Raw genomic sequence first — 12186 nt, 5'->3', positions numbered from 1 at the left:
TAGTGATCTTTTTTACGATATCTGCTGTTTAGATTGTAAAATGCAAGCCTGAGGAGATCTGTGCAAATATACAACTTAGGTCACATTTAAAAGCATTAAGCATCACCTCATCCTACTTGTAGACACAATCGAAATAAAAATGATGCTACTAGGGCTGTCAAAAAGTTAATAGCAATTATAATCGCATACAAAATACTTATTTTTTTGAAATTACATGTCTGTGCACTGTGTGTAATTATTTTGTATATATTTAAATTTTTATATATTTTATATTATATATAAATAAAAAATAAATAAATATTTTTTTCTGTCAAAAAGCCAAACAAATTAAAAAGTTAATAGCGACTAATCGCAAACAAAATAAAAGTTTTTATTTTATATGTCTGTGCACTGTGTGTAATTATTTTTTATATTATTTTGTATATATTAAAATTTTCATATATTTTATATTATATATAAATAAAAAAATACATAAATAAAAATTTTCTGTCAAACAGATAAAATGTTAATAGCGATTAATTGCATACAATATAAAAGTTTATTATATATAAATAAATAAATTACATTAATATATAATATATATGATATTATATATGAATAAAAAATACATAAATAAAATTTTTCTTACATTTATACATGCATGTGTGTATATATATATATACATAGTAATTTCACACAATATACACACAAATATATGTTATGCAAACAAACTTTTATTTTGTTTCCGATTAATCGCGATTAATCTTTTGAATTAATCTTTAAATGAATCTTTTGAAACCCCTAGATGCTTTACAATCCCAAACAAGCCTTTATGTTAATGCTGCTGTAAAGCAAAAAAAAAAAAAAAAAAAAAAACACATGCTAATAGGACAGTATTAATTTTGAGACCTCATATGTTCCACCTAGCTTTGCATTTTTTCCTGCAAACAAACAGAAAAAATATTTTTTTGGACATACAGCACCACAATTCAAACGTGTAAAGTGAATAAAGTACTGCATGCAATGCATTTAAAGTCAGGTTGAACGATCTAAAATCAAATTGAAATCCCAAATGTAAATACCACTACTCATTTAAGTACTCATTTACTACTCATTACCGCCTATTTGATGCTATATTAGCTTTAGGGCCCTTTATTAACCCATAAATCTCTGACCCTTTCTTAAAGGGCAAAATAGGAAAAATATAATTATGCTCCTCAGTAATATGTTTACGAGTACAGCATAGTAAATTTCTCTTTAAAGCTATTTCCCAGAATAAATCCCCACTTGGTAAATGATGGGTTTCCCGGTCTGCGTAGGTATGCGGCAGTCCTCAGAGAAGAAAAAATGTAGTAATGATGCATTTAATGATGATATGCAGGTGGGATGCAAAACGGCGCTACAGCATCAGTTAAAAACAAAACACAATCAAGCATCCCTTTAACCTTATTATAACATCTACGGCTTTTACACATAATACAACATACGGTTACCATAGAAATTTCTGTGCGCACCTGTGCCAGTGACGCAATTAAAAACGCCGGCACCCCTGAATCTATCGTAGAGCAATAAAAAGATTTCAGATTAAGGCTTACTTCCAGATGAGCTCCGCACCTCGTAGCCCAGTTCTTCACAGTTGCAGCTGCTTATCAGTTAATCATGTTTACGACAGTCCTGACAAACTAATAACTTTCCCTGGGAGTTTCGTCTCCCGGTTTTTAATGGGTAGAGGCAGCTCGTCGAGCCATATGCTCGCTTATTATTGAAGGTGATGAGAGCAGAGAACGTTCAGCTCGGGGCCGGGCAACACTCAGGGAACGTTGTCAGGCTCAGGCTCCGTGTTATCGGGGGCCGACACGTGGGTCAGGGCTACAAACGCAAGGCTTGACACATTTTAATGAAGCTCTCGCTCATCAAGCATGCAGTTCAGTACGGCGCTTTGAAAGCGATCGGCAGAGCATCCCCGATGCTAAGGAACTGCGAGAGCAGTCATATCCCATTATATCAGCGCAGTATAAGCACTGACCCTTGCCGTCACACGGACGACCCACGCAGTGACAGCTTGTCGGGATACAGAGCACAGGTGGAGAAAGGGGGGGAGGAAACGGCTGATGGGTTTTGACTTTAAGCAGCATCTTGCGGATGTAAATTAAAGTGGAAATGCTGCACAACCTTGATAAAGTCGAGTCGCCCGTGCCAACGCTTCCGGTCTATGGAATTAGCAAAGACAATGGGTGTCAGTAAGAATGCATAATTAAATTAGTCTGACATTGGCTTATGGAATGATGTAACTTATAATCAATTTAGATTGGGACTTTGAAAGACAGACAGAGGAAACATCTATGCAGTTTGAATACCCCCTTTATTTTATTAGATTTATTATACATATTATTCTGCAGATGTTAAGGTACACTGTCAATAAAAATGGTCAAAAATGTATTCCAGCTACTCTGAGGTGGTACCTTCTTTAAAAAAGTACAGCTTTGGACCTAAAGAGTTCATATTAGTACCTCAAAAGTACATATTGGTACCAAATGTATACATATCTGGACCTACACTGCAAAAAAATGATTTTCAAGAAAAAATGTTTTTAGTATTTTTGTCTTGTTTTCAGTAAAAATATCAAAAAATTCTTAAATGAAGATGCTTTTTCTTGATGAGCAAAACTACCCAGGAAAATAAGTCTAGGTTTTAGACTTAAAATATCAAATTTAAGTGATTTTGTGAATAAAACTAACACAGTCTCACCCCATGGCGTCAATATTTGACGACACTTGACCATGCGTCAATATGTTGACGCGGAGGGTATACCTTTCACGTCATTTTTTGACGAACTGGGGACTTCAATCTCTTTCCTATTTTCTTACCATTTTCGTGTCCGTTTAGGGTTAGATTACGCAAAATTAAACAGTGTACGCGAAATTAAACAGTTGTCACCTGGCGTTGGGGTTAGAGTTAGGTACGCGAAATTAAACAGTTGTCACCTGGCGTTGGGGTTAGAGTTTGGTTTGGGTAGGGATGTCATTATGTAAATCTAACCCTAAACCGACGCGAAAATGGTAAGAAAATAGGAAAGAGAATGCATCGGACTTAATAGTATTGAAGTCCCCAGTTCGTCAAAAAATATTGACGCATGGTCAAGTGTCGTCAAATATTGACGCCAAGGGAGGAGACTGGGTTGATAAAACAAGCACAAAAAAAATCTGCAATGGGGTAAGCAAAAAAAATTTGAACATTTTTCTTAAACACTAAATTCAAAAAAAAAATTAAAGAAAAATTTGCTTACCCCATTGGCAGATTTTTTTTGCATGTTTTATGCACAAAATCACTGAAATTGTATATTTTTGCTCTAAAAACTAGACTTATTTTCTTGGGTCATTTTGTTCATCAAGATAAAGCATCTTAATTTGAGAATTTTTAGATATTTTCACTGAAAACACAAAGAATACTAAGAATTTTTTTTCTTGAAAATCATTTTTTTTGCAGTGTACACTGCGAAATGACTTTCTTATATAGTATTCTTGTCTTGTTTTCAGTATAAATTTCTAAAAATTCTTAAATCAAGATCATAGGAAAATGACTTAAAACAGTTTTTAGACAAAAAATATATATATATTTAAATTTAAGTGAAATTTAAGTGCTTAAAACAAGCAAAAATATCTCTGTTTCTTGAATTAAGTGTTTAAGAAAAAAGTACATTTATTTCAAGATTTTTTCCTCACCCCGCTGGCAGATATTTTTACTTTTTTAAGCACAAATTCACTTACATTGTATATTTTTGATGGGTGGAAAATGTACTTACCCCCATGTCCTCCAAGACTTTCTCTGTTCAGTCGAGAAGAAATTAAGTTTTTCAGAAAAACATTCCAGGATTTTTCTCAATTTAATAGACTTTATTTGACCTAAACACAGTTTACCGTTATAATGCAGTGTAAAATTGCAGTTTCACCGCAGCTTCAAAGGGCTCTAAACAATCCAAAACGAGGCATAAGGGTCTTATCCAGCTAAATGATTGACAAGAACTTCTCACCTTACACTAGCCGTGTGTCGCGACAGCACGACATTACGTATTGCTTAAGCACGTGGAAAGGTCACACGTCACAAATGTGAAACGCAAAATTGCGGACCATTAAACAATAAACTGGCACAAAGACAATTAGTATCATTCCACATACAACAACATCGGAACATTTCATGTTTTCCTGAAAAAAAAAACAACAACTTAATTTCTTCTCGACTGAACAAAGATATCAACATTTTGAATGACATGGGGGTGAGTATGTTATCGTTTCTTTTTTTTTTTTTTTAAAGAAAGTGGAGTAATCCTTTAAGTATCGGGAGAGTTTTCCTTGGGGATTCATGCAGAACATCACAAATGGCTACTAATGTGTGGGCACTTTGTGTACATTCAGTTATTAACTCTTTGCCGCCATTGACGAGATATCTGACGTGATAAATATAATTTAAATATCAAATGGTTCTCAAAGACACCAAAAATAAAACAAAAATAATTTAGACAGAACATAGGTTAACTTCAGAAATAAACAAATACAATCCTGCCAGTCTACCACAAGTCAAAAGTTGGATAAACCTACAAAAAAATAAATACTTTAATTGTTAACACAAATGTTTTTTTTTACCTAAAGTGAAATTTTAAATTAAGTAACTATTTTTTAGGTGTTAAGAATTGAAGTAGGTCGCTCCAACTTTTCACAGTGCAGAATTACAACTTTTAGTCTTAGACTAAAATAAATGTAAGAGCTATCCAAACTGAAAACAACTTGCACTGACATATCTTAAAATACATCAGTGCCCTTTGTTCTGCCTCAAAATCCACACAAGTAATGTTTTTAGTTAGGCATGTTTGTTAAAACTATTTATATTTCCTAACTAATTAAAGTGAGACCTAGTCCCTGTCCGGGAAACCACCCATAAGAGACCTTATTCAATCTTCTCCAGCAATCAGAGTAAATATTTTGGACAGTCGAGTAAATCTGAGATAAATATTGAGCGAATATCTCCAAGGACAAAAGCAGCGTTCTGATTGGATCAATATTTTTAGTTGGGGCCACGCCTTCTCTGACAGGCTGGGTAATTTGCTCAGGCCGGCAAACACTAATTAAATGCAAATCGTCAAATGAACTACTGCAGACGGGTTGGTTTTCCTTGAACTTTGTTTAATTCAATCCTCTAATTGCTTAACAGGATCAATCATGGAGCCATAATTAGACTAAATGTCCAGATGTGTTTAAGTCATTCAGGTTATGGAGATTAGAAACATGTAATGGAGTTTGGCAGTCAAGGGCTATGTGGGAATTCATCTTCTCCACCCTCAATCGTCTTCTTGAAATGCAGCGAGTATGTTTTCCTCTCCGCTCTCTTCAATTTTCCTGCTGTGAGATCATTCGGCAAATGAACGGCCTGTGTTTTAATAAAATTGCTCATTCTGAATCTGACGCACAGCGCCGACTGGACTGTGCTCAGTTTGACTGAATGACTGATCTGAAACCGCAGAAGTGATTCTGCAATTGAGTGAAATTTAGAGTAAATTTGTAGCTTTTACACAGAAAGGATTCCACTACCAGAGTGAATTTTGTGTTTTACGGATACCGGAGAACTGAGATGAGTTTGACATTTAGGTCAGTTCGATCCGTAGTGAAATGAGTGACAGGGTTTCTAAAGTGCTGACGTAATCCTTTTTATATACAATAATCAAGGGCATTGGTTAGGTTTAAAATCAAGCAAACTTAACAGACACCTATGCACCATCAAAGTTCTGTGTTCATGGTTTTAGTTTAATTTAGAGAATTATTTTAGTTTAGATAATTAGTAGGGATTAAGTGGCAACCTTCCCTCATGAATCCAACAAGGAAGTGTCCAAAAGGAGTCAATCGCATAGACCCTCCATGTTAAAATGGCCAACTTTACAAAAAAATATATAATACATATTTTTTTGTAATTCATCCATTTGAAGCCTTAAAGTTTTGCATTATCAAGGTCGTGGCCATTTGAATGACAGGTGGATTGCCGCTAATGTCAGTACCGTTGAGCTAGGCGGGCATGGATTCAGCAACCAAGCACTTCAGTTCCACCCACATTCCAGTTCTTTGCCCATTTATGGTTATCAATGAGTGGCACACGGTGATGTGCTGCCTGCCAAGATGGCAATGGCTGGCCCCATACACTTTTGGCTTCAGAAACCTAAAGGTGACATCAAAGACACTACGTCCATGTTTTATATAGTCTATGGTATGGTTAAACCAATACAACATTTCTGTGCTGATACAGATATTCGATTACTTTTTGGGAAAATGCAAAAATGGTATGAAGCTGTAAAATTTGGAAGAAAAAGTATAGGTAATATAATCGGTAAACTGCAAAAAATGACTTTCTTACTTTCAGTACAAATATTTAAAAATTCTTAAATTTAGATGCATCTTCTTAATAAGCAAAATGACCTAAGAAAGTAAAATACATACAATTTAAGTGAATTTGTGCTTAAAAAAAGCAAAAACATTTGCCAGTTGGGTAAAAAAAACTAAAATAAAATTTGATACTTAATTCAAGACACATTTAAGAAAATATTTCTTACCCCATCGGCAGATTATTTTTTTTTTTTACTTGTTTTAAGACTAATTTAAATAAATATATATTTCTAAATTAAATATATATATTGTCTAAAAACTAGAATTATTTTCTAAGGTCATTTTGCTCATCAAGAAAATGCATCTTGATTTAGGAATTTCTAGATTTTTGTACTGAAAACAAGACAAAAATACTAAGAAAGAAAGACATTTTTTGGTTCACTTTGATGAGAAATGCTTACTGCAAAAAAAAGTTTTTTTTGACAAAAGTATACAATTTATGTGAATTTTGTGTGTTTAAGCCCAGGATACTCTGCACGATTATTGGCTGTCCCAGACGAAAGATTGCCAACGTGAAACAATCGTCGAGATTTCTGTGATTGTGGCTCTTCATCAGTGGTCCTATGTCAAGAAAATACATCTTGATTTAAGAGTTTTTAGATATTTCTGCTGAAAACAAGAAAAAAATACTAAGTAAGAAAGTCATTTTTTACAGTGTACACGCTGCAAAATTATTTTCAATAAATTTTTTTTTTTTTTAATTTTTGTCTTGTTTTCAGTAAAAATATCAAAAATTCTTAAATGAACTCTTTCACCGCCATTGACGAGATATCTCGTCAATTAAGAGAAAACGCTTCCCCGCCAATGACGAGATTTTCCGTCTCTCCGCAATACCGCTATTATCCACCAGGTATTCCACAACTTTTTAAACCCGGAAGTATTGCCCTATGGCAAGCGGCTGCATGTCCGTGTCTGTTTTAAAGATCGCTCTGAATGGGATCTCTATGAAAAGTCTGTCACAAAAATGGAATTATCTCTGCTTTTTGCTCAAAATGTGGTGTTTTTGCAGAAACCTACCCATATTCAAAAGCTGATTACAAAAGAACCACTGAAGGTAGGATGAAACGTTTTTTTTTTTTTTTTTTTTGAAAGCAGAGAGTCTGTTCTTTCATTTGGTATATTGTATGTTTATATATTTAAAGAAGAACATTTTCTGGAAGACATTAAACTTTGGTGAAAATCATGAAAAACGCTGGCGCTGGCTGGCAACTTTTTTAAAAACGCTGGCGGTGAAAGAGTTAAGATGCTTTTTCCTTGATGAGCAAAACGACAGTTTTAAGACCAAAAACATCAAATTTAAGTGATTTTGTGCATAAAACAAACAAACAACTCTGCCAATGGGGTAAGCAAAAAATCAAAAAAAAAAAAAAAAAAGTTCTTAAACACTAAATTCAAGAAAAAATCAAGAAAAAAATAGTTTACCCCATTGGCAGATTTTTTTTGCTTGTTTTATGCACAAAATCACTTAAATTTAATATTTTTGGTCTAAAACTAGACTTATTTTCTTTGGTTGTTTTGCTCACCAAGAAAAAGCATCTTAATTTAAGCATTTTAAGATATTTTTACTGAACACAAGACAAAAATACTAAGATTTTTTTTCTTGAAAATCATTTTTTTTTTTTTGCAGTGCATAATAAAGTCTTTAATAATATTAAGATTTGATTAAAGATGTTTGAGTTCAGTTTTGAAACTGTTGTGATCTCTTCTGAAGCTCGGGAGACATTTGTGAGATTGTTGGGCCTATTTATGGCATAGAGACTTTCTTAATTATGGGTTGAATGTACCATTGTGATTTTTTGGATAATAAAAATAGGTGGGTAAAATACTACAACTTGAAACATGCGTTCAGAGGTACAGAACATTTAAATACTAAACATTTGTGTGCTTCTGTCAAGATAAGTAGCAGCATTCCAGTAGAAAAAAAGGAAGAAAATAAAAGTAATTTTCTCTGTTTGCCTTCATCATTCACCCACAGCATTGTAAACACTAAGCATACAGTGCATATAGTACATTACACAGTAAATATGTAATCTAAACCGATTTAAGCAAGCACATTTCATTGAGGCAACACAAATAAAACCTGCATACTGTGAGCCTAAAGCTACTGCAGAGATTGTATAACCTTCACTTAAATTTATGACTCTGAATCATCTCAGCTCCTCAAATTTGTTTCTTGATTAAAACAGACAGGTTAAATTTCACCACTCCTGTTGATACTCCGAACCAGTTTCAAGTATCTCTTTGATTTCATTTGGCTTTGAAAAAGTCTGTTTCGTCTAAAGCATCACTGGAGAAGTCAACGGCTTTCTCCATCGACACTTCCCCTGCAGGAGCACCCAGTCTGGCAGACATAAAGACGCCTTCTACTTTGGCCTTTCTGGAACCTTCAAATCTATTGTGAACATTCTGAAAAACCTGGCAAGTTAATCTTACCATTTACACTCAATGGGCATAAACGCTGCCAATCTAGCACAGGGTGGTAGCAGGTGGAGTTTAACGCTGGCACCCCGATAAGCAAATTGACCTGGATTCAAACGGCTAGCGATCAATCCCACAGCTGTTGAACCACTAAAGATAGTCAAGATGCACTGAGGCATATCAGGGAATTATTGGTTTGGCATCAGCATGAGGCAAGACGTGTGAAAGCTAAAGAAACTGAAAATGCTTAAGCATGATCTTGAAGACTTTAAAGAGGACATTTCACAAGACTTTTTTAAGATGTAAAATAACTCGTTGGTGTCCCCAGTGTACGTATGTGAAGTTTTAGCTCAAAATATCATATAGATCATTTATTATAACATGTTAAAATTGCCACTTTGTATGTGTGAGCAAAAATGTGCCATTTTAAAATGCAAATAAGCTGATCTCTGCACTAAATGACAGTGCAGTGGTTGGATGGTGCAGATTACCACAGGGCGGTATTATCCCCTTCTGACATCACAAAGGAAGCCAAATTTCAATTATCTATTTTTTCACATGTTTGCAGAGTATGGTTTTCCAAAACTAAGTTACTGGGTTGATTTTTTTCACATTTTCTAGGTTGATAGAAGCACTGGGGATCCAATTATTGCACTTAAACATGGAAATGTCAGATTTTCATAATATGTGCCCTTTATGTATCGAAAGTTTGGTGATAACTGAGAGCTAACCTGAGAGCTGTGATGTACTGGATCACTGGTGTAACGCAGCATCTGGAGCAAGAGTAATGCTTGGCTTGCAGGAAAATGTTTAAGATAATTGTTTAATAAACACATTCTAGTATTGTTAGTAATGTAAAAAGTTTTAGTAATGTTTTGATAAAACATGTTACAAACAAGAGTAGGTCTTCATCCAAATCCAGAAACCTGAGTTCCGACCCAAGGCCTGAGCGGGTTTGGGACTAAAAGTTTCAGGTGTGCCTCGGACACGGGCCTAGAATAATATTTGCGGCCTTGAGTCTCGGTTCATTTAAAATGAATGTGTTTTTGCTGAACGGACCCGAAAATACCCAAAATAACTCACGTGTGTGCATCAAGTCATTTTCCAACCCCCCCTCTATTTGCCAAGAGCACTTGCGACATCAGTAAATTATTTTTTGTTAAGCCAGCAGCGGGCCAAATTGGTTACGAGGCCAACGTGGTTGCTTTTTTGTCTGACTGGTGCGTGCGGCCTGCTGACTGCACACACGTCAGTGTCGTTTACTTTTGGGTCCAGTCGGGTTAAAAGTGCCACTGGGTCGGACTCAGATCAAATTTTGTCAGTTTTTTCTCCGGTCTGGTCTTCCTTTAAAAATATTTTTATGCATGTCTGGTACGGGTAAAAGGTTATTTGGGTCATTTTGTGTCAGGTACATTTCTTAGCACCTGAAAAGACCTCTACTATCTAGTACTGAATTGTGGAGTTAAGACGGTAAACGTTTTTTTTTTTTTACATTTCTGTGTTATTTGGGCGGGGCTAAAACGTTAGCTCCATAACGCATTGAAGTCACCGAGCATGACAACGCCACTTAAGCAATTGTGACACGGGCATCCATTCAGGTTGTAGTGGTATTTTAAAGTTGAAAGCGCTGAGTGGGCGTGGTTTCAGCACGGACAGCGGACACGCCCCCACCATTTGAGCATCCTCTCTTTTCCAAGAGTTTTTTTATCATTTAAATTTGTCTAGATGGTTAATAACACATTTTTTCTGGTGTATCAAAAATATTGAAGTTTATTGACTTTAATTCTTGGCAAATTCGTTTCTTGTCAAATTTTTTGACAATGCATTAGTCACATAATTGATTTTACAGCATTTTTTTGTTTTAGACTATAGCTCAAAAGCCTTAAAGCATGTCTTAAACTGTACAGTGATGTCGGAAATCTGAGAAAACCTGTGACTTTTTAACTATACTTATACTATACCATGCCCAAAACAACTGCCCATTACAAACATTAACCATGGTTTTAGTACACTAACCATGGTTTTTGTTCGAATACCATGGTTATTTTGTGGTAACTTTGGTTTAACTATTAGTAATCATGTTTTTTTTACTGTAGTAAAACCATGTTTTTTGTATTTTGTGAGGGGGATTCTTTTCATACTTAATAGTAAAAATAACAGTTGCAGCATAATAAAGTAAAAACCAATTGAAGGACTTAAACTTATCAATTTATTTGATAAGCCCCTCTTTTGCTTTAAAATAAATATGTACTGAAAATATACACACCAACATATGTATGTACTGTATATACAGTAAACAAACAAAAAGCTGGCTAGCTGCACACTGGATACAAATAAGACTAAAAAAAGTCTAGAAAAGCATTTTTATTCTTTAAATTGCATCGTGCAAGGTGCATGTGAATAAAAAACAAATTGAACTCACACGCACAATAAATATCCTCTTGCTCGTCCGCGCACCTGCAGATAAAAGACTTATTTTCTATTTGGAGCGCTACAATTTTTCCTAAGTTGTATGTATATACAGTATACATGATTTTCAACTAGTTCCAGTGTTTTCTCAAGACTTGATTTCCACTTTTTATCTCTAGAAATCCTTCCAAATAACTTTCCTTGCCAAATGGAAAGCTATAAAAATCCTGCGATTCAGTATATCTATATTCGCTTCCATAAACTGCCTGAACGGATCTCAAAAGGCTTAGGCAGTGCTAAATCCAAAGATATGGCCGTCTCTGGTCCATGAGTCTAAAGCCCATGCTCATCTCGGTCTTAATTATGGCTTTGTGCAGTGTTTGCTTTGTCGCGCCCCTTGGTCCCGCCATGGTCCCCACTGTCTTAAATACGGCTTCATGCGGGGCAAATGCAGCTGAAAAGTTTATTTCCTGTTATTGTTTTTGGATAACTATAAATCCCAGTCCATTAAGGAAACTAATTGATTAAATGACGGTAATGAGTGTAATTTACAGTAGACAACTGTCACATGTAAAAGCTTTCATAGCCGTAGACGGGGTAGTTAGCATGAGCTCGCACAATATTTGATGGATCAGAGCAATAACTGGAGCTGATCCTGGTGACTGCTTCTTAAATTGCTGTTGACTTGAATGTCATTTCTTGTCAACTACTAAAAGTGTCTCTGAATATTATACAGTAAGATGCGGTAATCATACACATTGTTCTCACATCTTTAATGTAAAGCTGAATGTGGCAATGAATACAAAGACCAAAGGTCTGCTGTTGTGTTTGCGACTGCATCGTCTTGAATGAGAAAGATGAAAAAAGCATCAAATGCATATCTTTAATGACAGCTGTGCACCATCCAATTACACATCATTGAAGAATAGAGACACTATGAATGCAAATGCAGTAT

General features: G+C 35.0%; 1 protein-coding gene across 1 annotated transcript in view; it reads left to right on the top strand.

Annotated features, from left to right (window-relative positions):
- cdh12b (cadherin 12b) overlaps positions 1-12186 on the top strand; it is a 176555-nt gene that overhangs the window by 60638 nt on the left and 103731 nt on the right. The window lies entirely within an intron of this gene.

Source organism: Paramisgurnus dabryanus, chromosome 1, assembly GCF_030506205.2.
Source record: "Paramisgurnus dabryanus chromosome 1, PD_genome_1.1, whole genome shotgun sequence".
NCBI lineage: Eukaryota > Metazoa > Chordata > Actinopteri > Cypriniformes > Cobitidae > Paramisgurnus > Paramisgurnus dabryanus.
Note: the sequence above shows the minus strand (reverse complement) of the source record. Positions and strands in the feature narration are given on the sequence as shown.